Source organism: Bufo gargarizans, chromosome 5 (assembly GCF_014858855.1).
Source record: "Bufo gargarizans isolate SCDJY-AF-19 chromosome 5, ASM1485885v1, whole genome shotgun sequence".
NCBI lineage: Eukaryota > Metazoa > Chordata > Amphibia > Anura > Bufonidae > Bufo > Bufo gargarizans.
Window position 1 is genome coordinate 364,799,948 of NC_058084.1, and position 15,593 is coordinate 364,815,540.

Below are 15,593 nucleotides of genomic sequence, written 5' to 3' on the forward strand. Positions count from 1 at the left end.
CCCCGCTGTGTGGCCGTATAGTAGTTTATAGGCCACATATGGGGTGTTTCTGTAAAAGGCAGAGTCAGGGCAATAAAGATACAGTCTTGTTTGGCTGTTAACCCTTGCTTTGAAAGTGGAAAAAATGGGTTAAAATGGAAAATTAGGAAAAATAAAAAAATTCTCAAATTTCATCCCCATTTGCCAATAACTCTTGTGCAACACCTAAAGGGTTAACAAAGTTTGTAAAAATCAGTTTTGAATACCTTGAGGGGTGTAGTTTATAGAATGGGGACATTTTTGGTTGGTTTCTATTATGTAAGCCTCGCAAAGTGACTTCAGAGCTGTAGTGGTCCCTAAAAATTGGGTTTTTGTAAATTTCTGAAAAATTTCAAGATTTGCTTCTAAACTTCTAAGCCTTGTAACATCCCCAAAAAATAAATATCATTCCCAAAATAATTCAAACATGAAGTAGACATATGGGGAATGTAAAGTCATCACAATTTTTAGGGGTATTACTATGTATTACAGAAGTAGAGAAACTGAAACTTTGAAATTTGCAAATTTTTCCCAATTTTTGGTAAATTTGGCATTTTTTAATGCAAAAAATTATATTTTTTTTACTTTATTTTACCTGTGTCATGAAGTACAATATGTGACGAAAAAAAAATCTCAGAATGGCCTGGATAAGTCAAAGCGTTTTAAAGTTATCACCACTTAAAGTGACACTGGTCAGATTTGCAAAAAATGGCCTGGTCCTAAGGTGTAATAAGGCTGTGTCCTTAAGGGGTTAAGGAACATCACTGTACGGTGCTTGCTGGACACCCTGGGAGCAGATCCACTGTCGATCTCATCTCTCAAAGATTTTGGTGGCCGGGGCTGTGTAAGTGTGTTAAGGACTATGTGTCAGCCTGTTGTATCTGTTCTTGTGCTAAGGTGACACATTCTCAGATTTCTGGATCCCTTCTTCTGTTACCCTTCCCATCCAGACCTTGGACTCATTTGTCCATGGATTTTAGCACAGATTTACTGAATTCTGTGGGAAAACTGTAATTCTGGTGGTAGTTGATCGTTTTAGTAAGATGGCGCATTTTATAGCCTTATCTGCTCTACCTAATGCCAAAACTCTTGCACAGGTGTTCATTGATAACATTGTGAAACTACATGGCATTCCCTCTGATGTGGTGTCTGATCAGGGGACTCAGTTTGTGTCCAGATTCTGGAAGGCTTTCTGTACTCGACTGGGTTACAATTGTCCTTTTCTTCTGCTTTTTATCCTCAGTCGAACAGATAGACTGAACGCACTAATCAGAATCTGGAGACTTACTTGAGATGTTTTGTTTCGAAGAATCAGGAGGAGTGGTCTTCATTCTTGTCGTTAGCTGAGTTCGTCATTAATAATCGTAGACAGGAGTCCGTAAGTAGACGTTTTTGAGGGCATATGGGCTCCATCCGCAGTTTAGTACATTTTCTGGTTCTCAAACTTACGGTATTCCTGAGAAGGAAAGATTTTCCTCTTCTTTGTCTTCTATTTGGAGGAAAATTCAAAATAACCTGAAAAAGATGAGCAACAAGTATAAGCGTGTGGCTGACAGGAGACGTATGACTGGTCCGGACCTGAGAGTGGGTGATTCTGTGTGGCTGTCCACAAGAAAAATTAAGCTTAAAGGGTTGTCCGAGTTCAGAGCTGAACCCGGACATACCCTTATTTTCACCCCGGCAGCCCTCCTGAGCCTGGCATCGGAGCATCTCATGCTCCGATGTGCTCCCGTGCCCTGCGCTAGATCGCGCAGGGCACAGGCTCTTGTGTTTTCAATAACACACTGCCGGGCGGTAACTTCCGCCCAGCAGTGTGTTCGGTGACGTCACCGGCTCTGAGGGGCGGGCTTTAGCTCTGCCCTAGCCGTTTTACTGGCTAGAGCAGAGCCAAATCCCGCCCATCAGTGCCGGTGACGTCACCGGGCTGCCTGTCAGCCCCATAGAGAGCCCGGTATGTCACCGGAACTCAGAAAAATGCCTTTGCCCTGCGCGATTTAGCGCAGGGCAAAGGAGAGCATCAGAGCATGAACTGCTCCGATGCTCATGTCAGGGGGGCTGCCGGGGTGAAAATGGAGGGATGTCCAGGTTCAGCTCTGAACCTGGACAACCCCTTTAAGGCACCTTCTTGGAAGTTGGGCCCAAGATTTATTGGTTCATATAAGATCATTGCCATTGTTAACCCTGTAGCCTACCATCTTGAAATTCCTCAGGCTTTGAAAATTCATAATTGTATTTCATAGGTCGTTGTTGAAAAATGTGTCAAACCTGTTGAGCCGTCCTCCTTGCCTCCCACTCCTGTCCTGTCATCCGAATTTTAGATCAACAGGATTGTGGACTCCCAAGTTCTCCATAGATCCCTCCAGTATCTCATCCACTGGAAAGGGTACGGACCAGAGGAGAGGATGTGGGTTCCAGCGGCCAATATTAATGCTAATCGTCTTGTGAAGGCCTTTCAACAGAGCTCATCCTGATAAGGTCGGTCCTTAGTGCCTGGAGGTCACCCAGTAAAGGGGGGGGTACTGTCACCAGTCTCTTCTGTGACAGATGTCAGGAGATCAAGGAGACTGGCAGAGCGTGAAGGCATCTAACAGCCTCTTTGATTACTCTTTATTCAGTGTTTGTTTGTGACCTCATCCCCTGTTTCAGGTGTAGCTTAGTACTATTTACTCTACTCTATTTAGTGTTGTCCCACCCTTCTTACTGTGCGGTAGATAGCTTAATTTGGGTTTGGCTGAGGTAGTGTGAGGTCGTCTTTGGTGTTCCTGCTCGTCCATCACCATAGAAGTTAAGTGTCGCGTTTGTGTATTGTTTTCCCTTCCTTGCTTGTTGTTACTAGGCCTCAGGGCCACACGTGTTCCTTCATCAGGGAAGGAACGGGTTGCCTCAGCCCTGACAATATTCTTAGGAATCTCTAGGGTCTCTAGGGTCCCAGGTTCCAGGGTATGGGAATTTCTACCTTAAAGGGGTGCCCATACGATTAGGAGTCAGGGCCAGGAGTAGGGTTACTAGGAGGTGACCTTTTCCTGTCCCTAGCGTTGAGGCCTAGTAGCTTTCCCTTTCCCTCCTGGTTGTCAGTTTGGTGTTTCCTCCTATACCTCATCTGTGACAACTCTATGCTGATGACACTCAAATCTAGCTCTCTGGCATGGATTTCACTTCGCTTCATTCTACAATCCTAGCATCTCTGTCAGCTATATCTTCATTCTTCTCCTCCCACTTCTTAAAACTCAACACGGAGAAAACAAAATTCATCATCTTTTCACCAAGTCACTCAGCCCTCCTACCATATTCATGACAGTCAACAGCTCCACTTTTTCTCCAGTCTCGCAATTTCACATGCCTTTTATTTTTTACATTTTTTTTATTTATTGTCATTACAAATAATTTGTTATATTAATACAAAATAATATAGCTTAAACCCTTAATCTCTCCCACCCCTGAAACTCTGTTGACACTCAGTTCTTAATACTTTTATATTGAAATGTTTGTAATATATTACAATATGAATATGATGTCAATAATCCTATCCCAGTTCTTTCCCATATAGTTATTAGACATTCTCTTTTTCTTTTTAGTTCTTAATTCGATTAAAATCATTCTCCTCAGCATAATTCTCATATGTGCATATGATGGTGACAAAGCATATATCCAATAATCCAATATTATCTTTTTTTTGCCGCAAGTAGGATAAAATGAACAGGAAGTCTATCATAATCTTTGACTTTTTTATTGGGCGCTCCAGATTCTAAGTGTAATATACTGTGTAGAATCATGGGTCGGCCTTGTTGTATTCCTCTCACCTTGTTTACCAAGGAATTAACATCTTCCCAAAACATTTTCAAAGTGGGACATGACTATATACTGTGTACTAAATTGTCCTTGTCCTCACCACATTTAGGACACTTTTGTGTGAATCCCTTTATATATTTCTCAAGTGGTAGATTTACCAGTGTAGATAGCTTGATGTATTATGCTCCAATATAATTCTCTCCATTTTTCTAAATGTTTCATTTCCCTTATTTTACATTTGATGTTTTTAGTTTGTATTTCATCAACATTTTTTCCACTTAGATACTCTTAATCCCTTCATGACCATGTTCTAATATCTCATCTCTCATATGTTTATATAGATATGATATATATAATTCTACATTTATTCCTTGTTATACCCATTAAATGATTAAAGGGCTTCTGTCACCCCACTAAACCGTTTTTTTTTTTTGTTTACTTATAATCCCTGCACTGCGATTTATGCCTACATAACCTAATTAATCATTTTGGTCCAGTAGATTTTGTTTAAAACGTGCTTTTAAAATATGCAAATTACCTTGCTACCAGCAAGTAGGGCGGCTACTTGCTGGTAGCAGCCGCATCCTCCGATCCTAAAGACACCCCCTCCCCATGTTGATTGACAGGGCCAGGGAACGGGATCGTCCTCTGCTGGCCCTGTCTGCTATCAAGATCTCGCACCTGCGCCGTAACGGTATTCAGTCGGCGCAGGCGTACTGAGAGGAGGCCGCTCCATCCACAATGCGCCTGCGCCGATGACGTCACATCTACACCCGGCGCAGGCGCATTGAGGATGGAGCGCCCGAGCGAGCGGCCGCCTCTCAGTCGCCTGCGCCGATTGAAGACAGGTATGGCGCAGGCGATCCCGTTCCCTGGCCCTGTCAATCAACATGCTGAGGGGGCGTCTTTAGGATCGGAGGATGCGGCTGCTACCAGAAAGTAGCCGCCCTACTTGCTGGTAGCAAGGTAATTTGCATATTTTAAAAGCACGTTTTAAACAAAATCTACTGGACCAAAATGATTAATTAGATTATGTAGGCATAAATCGCAGTGTAGGGATTATAAGTAAACAAAAGGTTTAGTGGGGTGACAGAAGCCCTTTAAGTCTACTGTTGTTAACATTTCTAAAATCCTCTGAGTGTCTAAGTAAATTCTTAATCCCCCCAAAATAAACAATAATAATCGAAGAAAAAAGATTCCTTAATTAAATACTATCAGGTGTTTTAACTTTTCCATCATCATCTATCAAATCCTTAAATTTTTATACCTAACCCTTGGAGATAATCCTATTTTTTTACACTGAAAAGTGAGCATGGTGCAAGGTGAATTTTTATATCTATATCTAATCTAAATCTAAACAGTGAATAGGTGCATTAAACATTTTCCTAATAACCCCATACCCCCTTTATTGTATCTCTAAATATAGCATTAACACCTTGGTCGTAATTTAGATCTTGTTTCCTAGAATACACAAGACCTTGCAAAGGTATGGGGTGAGCCAACTCTCTCTCTAATTGATAGTCGATTAGATATAACCCACCATTAAACCATTCCTTTACGTATCTCAGGATATATGGTAAATTATAATTAAGTAAATCAGGGTATGCAGTACCTCTAATCATTTTGCTTCCATACAGAGTATTTTTTGCTACCCTGTCTCTTTTTTTTCTCCAAATAAATGTATCGAAGCAAATTGTTATTGAACTTATATCTCTAGTTTTCAACAGAAAATGAAGCATCTGTAGGGGATACATAATTTGTGCAAAACTAATCATTTTTCTAGTTGACATCTCCTAGATAGAGTTAAATCCATCCACTTCTGGAGCTCCTTTTAATTTTTTTTTAATAATTGGCCTGATACATCTTATTTATGCCTCTAATGACCTAAATTCCCAGATATTTAATCTCTCCCTTGGCTATACATAGATTAATCCCCCAATTCCTTGCCAGATAAGTCTCCTATTTGCTTGGTTTATTTGATATGCAGAAAACTCACCCAAAAACTTTAGAATCCTTAATATTTTATTAATCCCCTTGTCTATGTTTGTTCACATACATGAGTAAATCATCTGCAAACATTGCCACGTTTATTTCCCTCTCTCTAATTTTTATACCTTCTATTTCGTTGTGTTGGGGTCAGCAAATGAGGAGGCTGATCGGAGTGGGGAAGTTGAAGAGAACTTGGTGGATGATGAGGTCACTGACCCAACATGGGAACGCGGAAACGCGAGCGAGGACAGCAGTCCCGAGGGGGTGCAATCTGCAGCACCGCAACAGGCTGGAAGAGGCAATGGGATGGCAACAGGGAGAAGGCGGGCCAGGCCAAGTGTTCCACGGAGCACCCCCTTGCGGAAATCTCCCTTGCTAAGGGGTAGGTGTTCCGCGGTATGGAGCTTTTTTGCGGAAAGTGCAGATGACAAAATAATAGTAGTTTGCAACTTGTGCCACACCAAAATGAGCCGAGGTGTGAACAGTAGCAACTTCACCACCACCAGCATGATCCGCCACAAGGCAGCCAAGCACCGCAATAAGTGGGAGGGACGCCTGGGTCCACAATCTGTTTCCGGGGGTCACACCACTGCCTCCTCTTCCCCTATGTTGGGTGACGACCAATAGCCTGTCGAAGGCGCAGGCCCGGATGCCTGCCGCTCTGCACCTGTACCGTCACAAGCACCATCAGCGACCACATCCACTTCCCTGTCCCAGCGCAGCGTCCAAATGTCTTTACCCCAGGCATTTGAACGCAAGCGCAAATACCCAGCCACCTACCCACAGGCCATGGCACTAACCGCCCAAATTTCAAAGTTACTGGCGGTTGAAATGTTGCCATTTAGGCTTGTGGACACCGAGGCCTTTGGCGGTCTGATGTCGGCGGCCGCCCCTCGGTACTCAGTCCCCAGCCGCCACTATTTTTCCCGGTGTGCCGTCCCCGCCTTACACCAGCATGTGTCTGCTAACATCACCCCTACCCTGACCAATGCAGTTACTGCTAAGGTCCACCTACAGACTGACACATGGACAAGTGCTAGTGGCCAGGGACGCTACATTTCGCTGACGGCACACTGGGTGAACGTAGTGGAGGCTGGGAGCGACTTGTACCCTGGGATGGCACAGGTGCTACCGACGCCCAGGATTGCGGGCCCTACTACCATCAGGGTTACCGCCAGCACCTATGTAAGTGGCTCCTCCTCCTCTGCCTCCTCCTCCACTTCCACCTCCGAATTCTCCGCGTGCAGCACCAGTCAGCCATCAGCTGGTAGCTGGAAGCAGTGTAGCACTGCTGTGGGGTTGCGTCAACAGGCCGTGCTGAAGATGATATGCTTAGGGGATAAACAGAACACCACTGCAGAGCTGTGGCAGGGGATAAGAGACCAGACTGAGCTGTGGCTCTCGCCACTCAACCTGCAACCAGGCATAGTTGTGTGTGATAATGGGCGTAACTTGGTGGCGGCTTTGGAGCTCAGCAAGCTCACACACATCCCATGCCTAGTCCACGTCTTTAACTTAGTGGTTCAGCGGTTTCTGAAAACCTACCCCAATTTTCCAGAGCTACTGGCGAAGGTGCGCCACGTGTGTACACATTTCCGCAAGTCATCAACAGCTTCAGCCGGTCTGTTGACGCTGCAGCAGCGCTTGAAATTGCCAGCTCACATGCTGTTGTGCGACGTGAGCACGCGCTGGAACTCCACGTTACACATGTTTCCAGGCTTTGTGAGCAGCAAAGGGCAGTAATGGAATACCAGCTGCAGCACGGTCGTCGCCTTTCCAGTCAGCTTCTGCTCTTCACAAGTGAGGAGTGGGCATGGATGTCTGACCTCTTTGAGGTGTTAAGAAACTTTGAGGAATCGACACAGATGGTGAGCGGCGATAACGCTATTGTCAGTGTAACTATCCCACTTCTGTGTCTACTCAAACGCTCGCTGCTCACAATTAAGGCCGACGCTGTTCGCAGGGAAGAGTTGGAAATGGGAGAAGAAGACATGACCCTGGGTGATAGCCAGAACACCCTCAGTTTGTCTTCTCAGCACCTATTGGAGGAGGAGGAGGAGCAGGGGACGGTTACCTCCGCTACACAGGGTAGTAGCCATGGAACTTTAATTCCATCTGTTCAGCGTGGGTGGACAGAAGAGGAGGAAGAGGATGAGGAGATGGACAGTCATTCTCCTGATGACGACAGCAAAGTCTTGCCCACTGGTACTCTGGCACACATGGCTGACTTCATGTTAGGCTGCCTTTCCCGTGACCCCCGTGTTATACGCATTTTAGATAACAGGGATTACTGGGTGTTCACCCTTCTGGACCCCTGCTACAAAGAGAACTTCTCATCTCTCATTCCTCCGGTGGAGAGGACGAGCAAAATGGTGCTATACCAGAAGTTCCTTGTTGACAGATTGCTGAAAAATTTCCATCTGACAGCGCTGTATAAGTATAAGCACTTTGTTTTATACAGCGATTTTTTATATCGATTTTATTGTGTTATTATTATATTGTAGATGTCCTCGATTTTTATGTTCTAGCCGAATTTTTATTGTTTTTAGTCTACCCCTCATTTGGGTAGGTATATCTAATAAATTCAGTATTAGTCGAGATATCAGAGAGTGCCCAGTTCTTTTTGTTCCTAAAACAATAGCAAGTTCTTGCACCGCTATGTGTCTTGTCATAGTCCTATTGCAAACAGGCAGAAATGGTAGAGTCACCTTGTGCAGGGTCTCATTCGCTCGCTCTGGTGCACTGTGGAGTAGAGGGCTCCCAAATGCTCTCTATCAGTGTCTTTCTCCTCTTTGCTTCCAGGCAGCTTTTCCCTTTTTAATTACTGTAACGGATCTCCTGGCACCCTGACCGGGTACCTCCGTTGATAGATGCTCCTAGTGCTTTCCGAGGACTCCAAGCACTCCACTTGACACTGTACGCACTGCAGACCCCACGAACTGCCGAAGCTTGGTTGAGGTCTCACCGTCTCCTACCCACCCTGGACCTATGACAAGGCTCCAGGCTCCAGTGGGTGAACCTCTCCTAAAACCAGAGAGCAGGAACAGCTCTTACAAGAGCTAGTAGTAAAGCCAGGGGAGTATAGCAAATCTCCAGCGTATAGCAATCCCCCAGTGTTGATCAGTTACCCAAACACCAGCCTCAACATGATGAAGGATAAAACAGGCACTCTTTATTGAGGGCTACTCGCCCGTTTTTATGCAGGTCCCCATCTGGTGGACACGCCCCTAGGGGACCAAAAGGGAGACTGTGACACAGGACAGATATGCAGCAATTCAGGATACACAGACACAACACATCCCCACAATGCATCATGGTTTCCTCCTCTCTGCCCTGTAGACACCCGAGGAGCAATTCAATTATCTCTCAGGACAAAGGGAAATCACCAATACACATGTGGAGACAACAGGACAGAAATCACCATTTAAACACACAATGGGACAATGGCACAATGGGACAATAGAAACACACCCAGCATATTCCTCCCCTGTGTCTAGGAGATAATTGAGTCAATTTCTGTATCTACTCAACTATCTCCTACGCAGAAAAGTTACACTTCTTATAAATTGTTACAACTTTGTGAGTTTACATTGTACATACATATAACTTATATCAATTTAACCAGTATAACTTGGGGACAAACCTATCCAAAATTCACTTGAATAGGTTAAGCCCGTTAAGGGGTTTAAAAGTTAGTAAAAGTATCTTAAAGGGCCGTAATCCTGAGGCAAGAGGCTGGTAAACAGGCCTCTCCAAAACCCAGTGGCGAGGTTGGTTTCGCCACAATTACCTCTGGGAACTGCAACTGGAATCCTTTGTCAGTTGTTTAGAAAGTCCGGGGTGTACTGCCGGAATAGCCACACTGAAATCCCTGGAATTAGATTACTGAGATTAGTAACCTACATGGCATATATCTGCACTTTCTATTAGAAAAATAGCTCTAAAGTGGTTCATTTTGAGCATTAGCAACACTCCTCTGTCTTCTTTTTACATAACAGTGAAGACTTGCTAACACTGACTGCGTTATGTAAACAGAAGACAGAGGAGGAGAGTGTTATGTAAACAGAAGACAGAGGACACTTTAGAGCAATTTGTCTAATAGAAATGTATGATTTCAGTAATTAAAGTATATAACAAAAATGGTCAACATCACTGTTCCAATACATTACACAAATAAAAAAAAGAAAGACGGTTACACTCTAAAAAACTAAGGACTGTTTTGAGGTCTCTATCTGTTTGTTGCTCTTCTACTTGGGTTATTTGACAATTTATTTTTTTATGGCGCAAAATAATCAACCCATCCTTTCTCCTGGCTACATGGATCCCCCTCACAGATCCCATACAAAGGCAACACAGTTTATCCATTTATTTTTCATTAAAATATGTCTCCTGCAATAATTCTATATGTGTTCCATGCCTTTAAAATTTCAAGATATTGTCAACGGTCCCATATGCACGTATGAGTTAATTCCTTGGGGTCATACAGAGTTGCAGTTCTCTCCATCACCTTTAAAGTTGGCTTCTTTGTTAGTCCTGTATTAGACCAACAGATTGTCTCTAGAGTTGAGCGGACACCTGGATGTTCGGGTTCGACGGGTTCGGCCAAACTTCAGAAAAGGACCCAAACTTTTGAGCACTAAAATGGCTGTAAAAATGTCATGGAAAGAGCTAGAGGGCTGCAAATTGCATTAAAATGTGGTTTAGAGCATGGCAGGTGCTGCAAACAAATGTGGATAGGGAAATGACTTTAAATAACATAAAATACGTAAAAATAATAATCTTGATGTAGGAGGACGAGGTCCATATGGAGTAGGAGGTTGAGGAGGCGATGAATCTGGCGGTGTAGGTGGAAGTGGCGGTGGAGGAGGAGGAGGTAGCCTACACTGCTTTTTGGTTTTAAATTTTATTTTTAAAATTAGGGTACACCCCAAAACACTGGGAAATAGAACCTATGATAACCCACTCCAGTCATGCTAAACACGTTCAGACAATACACTGGCCGCAGGGGGGCAGTCCAGCACCTCCAAGGGGTAAAGGGCAAGCTCAGGCCATGTGCCCAATTTGGAGACCCAGAAGTTGCAGGGGCTGACCCCTGTCAGTCAGTTCGTGTAGGCGTGTGCACACTTACTGCCCCACCATGTCGCACGTCACCGTGATGTTCACGATCCAATTTGATATCTGCTCAACTTTCAATGTTCTTTTATACGCTTACCATGGTGATCACGGTTATATATTCTGGTGAATTTCACCAGAATATATAACTGACAATTTTTTTTTTTAACAGACCTACTAGGTATAGCAGTGGTATTATACACCCAAAAATGTGAGAATTTCACCCGAAAATGTAAATGACAAAATAGTGAAATGATATAAAATAAAATACGTAGAAATAAAAAAAAAAAAAATTTTGTTATGAGGTGGAGTTCCATATGGAGTAGAAGTTTGAGGAGGCGGTGGACGTTGCGGTGTAGGTGGAAGCGGCGGTGGAGGAGGAAGAGGTAGCCAACACAGGTTTTTGGTTTTAATTACATTTTTTTAAATTAGGGTACACTCTAAAAGAGTGTGAAATATCCAAAATACAAGAATGAGCAATTGCGCTGCAGTATAACAATGGCTGGTTAGTGCCGGTATACATGTCTATTCTGCACAAGGTACGGACAAGTCCTGAGGGATCCATGCCTAGTTCATTTTAATAAACATGAGCTTGTCCACATTGGCTGTGGACAAGCGGCTGCGCTTGTCTGTGATGACGCCCCCTGCCGTGCTAAACACACGTTCAGATAATACACTAGCTGCAGGGCAGGCCAGCACCTCCAAGGTGTAAAGGACAAGCTCAGGCCATGTGCCAAATATGGAGACCCAGAAGTTTAAGGGGGCAGACCCGTCATTCAGTACCTGTAGGTGTGAGCACACATACTGCTCCACCATGTTGGTGAAATGCTGCCTCCTGCTAAGATGTTCCATATCAGCTGGTGGTGCTGGTTGTTGTGGCGTGATGACAAAGCTTTTCCACATTGCGGCCATGCTAACCCTGCCTTCTGAGGTGCTGGAGGTGCCCCAGCTGCGTTGGTGACCTCTTCCTCATCCTCTGCCTTCGCCTTGTGCTTCCACTGTGCCCCCGCTGTCAGGTGGGAATGCCACCAGCAGCGCGTCTACCAGCGTGCGCTTGTACTCGCGCATCTTACGATCACGCTCCAGTGACGGAATTAAGGACGGTACGTTGTCCTTGTAACTGAGATCCAGCAGCGTGGCCACCCAGTAATAAGTTAGAATGTGGGCAACTCGGTGGTCATTGCGGAGACACTGCAGCATGTAATTGCTCATGTGTTCCAGGCTGCCCAGAGGCAACAAAATGCTGTCCTCTGTGCGAGGTGTATCGCCTGTGTCCTCTGTATCCCCCCATCCACACACCAGTGATGGCCATGAGCTGGTCTGGGTGCCACCCTGCTGTGAACATGGTTCCTTCTCCTCCATCTCCTCATCCTCCACCTCGTCATCCTCCAGAACTGTGCCCTAGCTGGACAATTGTGTACCTTGGGTTTGTGGGTGCAGGAACCCACCCTCGGAGCCACTTGGGAATGACTGGCCGGAAACCCTATGAAATGATCCCTCTTCCTCCTCCTCCTGTGCCACATTCTCTTCCATCATCGCCAGGAGCGTTTTTTCAAGGAGGCATAGAAGTGGGATAGTAATGCTGAGAACGGCTTTATCGGCACTGGCCATGTTGGTGGAGTACTCAAAACAGCGCAACAAGGAACACAGGTCTCGCATGGAGGCCCAGTCATTGGTGGTGAAGTGGTGCTGTTCCGCCGAGCAACTCACCACTTTATGCAGCAGCTCTGACATATTGGGGTAATTTTTAAGGAATCCACTGTAGGCCTGAACTCAATATTGGTGCACCAAATGGCGGTATTTCAAATCTTTGAATCTAACCCAAATGTTTTAAGGGTGTATCTCACAATGACATGTGCAGCAAAGGCTGCCAAATAAACCTTTTTTGCCCAAACGGGTGTTTGTTTAATAACTCATTATGGCAGAAGTATATAACCCAGGAATTTCAAACGTGCTTATGCTGCAAGGCCTGAAATATTGTGTATTTTGCCCCAAAAGGGGTGTTTTATTAATTAAATAATATAAGCCCTGTATATACAGGGTGTATCTCACACGGCCTGACCCACTGTAGTCCTGAATTCAATATTGGTGCACCAAATGGCGGTATTTCAAATCTCTGAATCTAACCCAAATGTATTAAGGGTGTATCTCACAATGACATCTGTATCAAAAGCTGCCAACTACATTTTTTTATTTGCCCAAACGAGTGTTTGTTTAACAACTGAATTTGACAGCAGTATATAAGCCTGTAATTTTACACGTGCTGATACTTTTGATAAAAAAGTGTGTTTTTAAAACCCCAGAAAATGATGGGTGTATTTCTAGCTTAAATTGCACACTGACTAATCCAGATGTTGTAGATTGCCAAAAATGTGTTTTTTTTTGGGTAACAGAATATGAAAGCTGAATATATTAAACTTGAATTTAACACTTGCAGATCAGGAAAATACCCTACACTTGTAACAGCAGAGTGACGTGCAGCGCTACGTGACTCATGCTTATATAGAGCCTGGGTCACATGCTGCTCTGGCCAATCACAGCCATGCCATTAGTAGGCAGGGCTGTGTTGGCTTCTAAGGTTAGACAGTTAACCTCTCGTTGATTGGGTGCTCTGCAGCCTTTCAAAAAGTGCCAAGAAAGCGCCGAACACCGAACCCGAACTTTTACTGAAATATTCAGGTTCGGGTCCGGGGTCTAAAAATCCTAAAGCAGTATATAAGCCTGTAATTTCACACGTGCTGATACTTTTGGCAAAAAAGTGTGTTTTTAAAACCCCAGAAAATGATGGGTGTATTTCTAGCTTAAATTGCACACTGACTAATCCAGATGTTGTAGATTGCCAAAAAAGTTTGCTCAACCCTAATTGTCTGACAAATATCTGACCAATCAGACCAATAGTTGGTGTGGATAACAAAAGATCTGTTTATCCAATGATTGGTCAGAAAATCTGTCAGATAATCGGTTGGTATAATATAGGCTTCAAGATTCCAATTTAACTTCCATGGATGTTTTTTTTTGTTTTCTGCAGTGATTTAAGTAATTTTCTGTTGTAATAATCTCTCCACTTATTCTGACAGTGAATGCAATAGTTCTTCTGTCACTGCTTTAGCAAGCGCAGATACATCTTTTGGGGAATTAACATTTATTCCCCCCGTGTAGATTACCCATATGTCATAGATACATTTTAAACATAATTAACACATAGTGAATGCCCTATATCAACTAGTCTCTCAGTATAGGGAGAAAATAACCTGATGTCAAAGGGGGGATGGCGTGGGGAGAGAGGGACTGCACCCACACCACCAAGTCACCTGGGTAAGTATAAAATATTTGTGTCCGCTGTAACCATAGTTGTCTTCTAGGAACTCTTTAGTGACCTCTTTCAACCTGAAAGAGAGTCATACCATCTTTCTTAAAAATCCTCGGGAGTATGGTTTGGCATGCACCAGAGCATTAGCATGCGCCTGTAGTTCCGGCTTCTACAGTCTCCAAAGCAGCCCACAGAGAGCTTTTTAAGCGACCTCTCAATCCAAAAATATTATAAGGCCTTATGCACACGGCCATTCCGTTTTTTGCGGTCCGCAAACCACAGATCCGCAAAAAAGGAAGCCACCCGTGTGCCTACCGCAATTTTTGGAACGGAACAGGCGGTCCATTGTAGAAATGCCTATTCTTGTCCGCAAAATGGACAAGAATAGGACATGCTATATTTTTTTTGCGGGGCTATGGAACGGTGCAACTGATGCGGACAGCACACTGAGTGCTCTCCGCATCTTTTGCGGCCCCATTGAAGTGGATGGGTCCGCATCCAAGCTGCCAAAACTGTGGCTCAGATGCGGACCCGAAAAATGGTTGTCTGCATGAGGCCTAAGTTTCCTTGTGTGAGTAAAAATAATGATTATAAACTGAGAGATCTCTGCCACAAAGAGGAACTACAGTATTCAATGTCTGGAGGAGTTTACATCCTTCAGAGGTTGACTTTTCCTTTAATTCTAACCGATACAATTCGTACTCACGAATTTAATTTTTCTTGGTAGATAAGTGGTTGTAGCAGAGGCTAACAGACTCCGAGGTAGGCCTGATCACCTGGTCTGATCACGCCCCTTGTCTCTATTACAATCAAAGAATCCTACAACTCACAACACTTTTCTCCTTGACGCTTGAATAATTTACTATAAAGATCTTATTTCCACCTGTCTCACAGAATATTTTCACCATAACACAAATAGGGAAGTTTATTCTTCCACAGTATGGTGTGCCCATAAGGCAGTAGTTGGAGGTTTGTATCAGAAATATGCTGCCTTGGAGAAAGGAAAACATTAGCTAAACTTAATACCCCTCACACTAAACCTAGAGACCTAGAAAGAATTAATCAGCTATCCCCCTCTAACTCCCGTGCCTCCTCCTTAAAAACACTTAGACATGAAATATAGCTTCTCATGCAAACAGACTTTGAAAGACACCTTGGAAAGTCCAATTTTACAGACAAGGTAACAAGACTTCCAAAATGTTAGCAAATAAAATCAAAACCAAAGCTGCCCACTCCAGAATCCCCTTTATTTGTTGCTCCCAAGGAAACAAAATAATGAATCCGTAAAAAATAACAGATACATTTGCCAACTTTTATATGAATCTGTATAACTTAAATCAAGACCCAACTACCCACCAAACTACTTTGTCAGATA